This window comes from Engraulis encrasicolus, chromosome 22 (assembly GCF_034702125.1).
Source record: "Engraulis encrasicolus isolate BLACKSEA-1 chromosome 22, IST_EnEncr_1.0, whole genome shotgun sequence".
NCBI classification, from domain to species: domain Eukaryota; kingdom Metazoa; phylum Chordata; class Actinopteri; order Clupeiformes; family Engraulidae; genus Engraulis; species Engraulis encrasicolus.
This window is the reverse complement of record NC_085878.1, coordinates 25,569,945-25,572,444: the sequence shown is the minus strand read 5'-3', so window position 1 is coordinate 25,572,444 and position 2,500 is coordinate 25,569,945.

Here is a 2,500-nt window from a genome sequence, read left to right as displayed (position 1 = left end):
CCATAGTGGAGGATACGTGCTACACACACACACACACACACACACACACACACACACACACACACACACACACACACACACACACACACACACACACACACACACACACACACACACACACACACACACACACACACACACACCAAGCCAACCTCGTAGCCACCAATATGTGCTTCGGAAACGACAAAAAAGAAAACGGGCCCTGAGTCTTTATAGGAGCCGCTCACCCAAATCGCAGATAAAGACGCACGGTGGCAATAATTTATTTGAAAAATTCAGAGCGGCTAATTAACATTGTGAATCGAAGCAGAAAGCCTGTATGCCTCAGACAAGTTTAATTGCATTGTGCACACCGCAATTTAATGGCCAAAATAGAGAGCCTTGCCTTGCCTTATAGCTCAGACTGCTGCTATTGCTGTATGGGCTACCCCCCTCCTTCTTCTTCTTCTTTGAACACTCGGAACTGATCTATTTTTTGGCATAATCAAGCTTAGTTTTACCTGAGCTATTAAATTATTTAATAGACTTAAATGAGTTTTTCTTCCGAGGTTAATTATGCAGCATGAAATTCAATTTTCTTGTGAGCTGATTAGCTGTTTTTTTAAATGTTATAACTTTTGGGAAAGGTAAGGAATATAATTAGCCTACATACACTTTTTTTATCAACTTCTAATTTGAGATAAATCACGCCTCAATGTGTGATTAGGGGTAGGTGATCGTTTACAATGGTTTATCCATTGTCTTACTTTACTAAACTTTGCTAAATGGTGCCACATCTTCCCATTGCATCAGTATAGAATAGAATAGAATAGAATAGAATAGAATAGAATAGAATAGAATAGAATAGAATAGAATAGAATAGAATAGAATAGTAAGACTGGTCCAGGCCACGGTCCTGTCCCGCGTTGACTACTGCAACTCACTCATGACAGGTCTACCTGCTTGTGCGCTAAAACCTCTGCAGATGATCCAGCATGCGGCGGCACGCTTGATATTCAATCAACCCAAAAGCACCTATGTTACTCCTCTGTTTATTGAGTTGCACTGGCTACCGATTGCCGCCCGGATCAAGCACAAGGCTTTGACCCTTGCCTACAAAACCATCGCAGGAACGGCCCCAGCTTATCTGAAGGACCTACTAACGCCTTATGTTACTGGAAGAGAACCGCGCTCATCCAGCACAAGCCGTCTGGCTCTGCCATCCAGTCGCTCTAGGTACTCCCAGTCAAGACTGTTCTCCGTTGTTGTACCCAAGTGGTGGAACGGTCTCCCAGAGGCAGCAAGACTAAGCACATCTCTTGCAGCCTTCAAGAAACAAGTAAAGACCTTCCTCTTTCGAGAGGAGCTACTAAACTAATGCTTGAGCTGGCCTAGCCCCAGGGCAGAATCTTGACATGATGTTTAGTTTATTTTAGTTTAGCCTATAGTTTAGTTTGAGTTGTGTGTGTGCGTGTGTATGTGTTTGTGTGTGTGCTGTGTGTGTACTCTTTATTAATTTAAAAAAAAATGACAAACAAAAAAACCAACCCCTCTTTGCAACTGCACTTGTTGTTCTGTATATTTCCTGTGCACTTTGTATTTGCTTGTGATGTTGGCTTGATTATGTCCTCTTTTGAAAGTCGCTTTGGTTATAAAGCGTCTGCCAAATGCAATGTAATGTAATGTAATGTAATGAATAGAATAGAACAGAAAAGAATCCTTTTTAGTTTCACTATACGAATAAAAACGAACCATATACGTTTAATATGAAAGCATCTCACACCCTACAGTATGTGGTCGTCTTAGTATGAATGCTTTTTGACTGTGACTCATTGTCATAGTGCAGGGGTTCCCTTCCTGTTCCAGCTTGGGGCCCACTTGAAACTTGAAACTGTTTGGGGCCCACCTCTGATCCAATAAGCAGTACGACTCAAATCAATAGTCAACAGCGACACACACACACAAATATTATTTTGATTTTCAGAAAGTAATTTCAAGGCCTACTTGTAATACTCGTAGCCCCTTAATGCACGCCGTACCTCCTGAGGCACGCTGTAATAGACATTGAAAGTTAACTACTATAGTACTACACTACTATGACAGTGCACGGGGCCTTTAGTAATACATTACGACTTGGTCATTGCCCTTCTGTTAACAGCTAATTTATAATGCCGTGTCTTAAGGGGTTAAGGCCCACCAGTGGAACCCTGGCCCACAGTTTGAGAATCAGTGCCATCGTGAGTCAGTTCACAAAAAATAGAGAGAAGAACTTGCAGAGCCATGGAAGTGCACCAGGAGAGCCCCTGTACTTTAGTACTGCGGTAGAAAAGTCACCCTACATCAGCTGAAAATCGGCTTCCGCTCTCGACTGGAAAAGGGGTTTCCATGGGTCCAGAGAGTGCTTTCTGCCACACTCCATCTAAAATTAGCCTTCCTGTCATTTTCTTTCATCCCTCTCTCCCATCATCATATCTCTCTCTCTCTCTCTCTCTCTCTCTCTCTCTCTCTCTCTCTCTCTCTC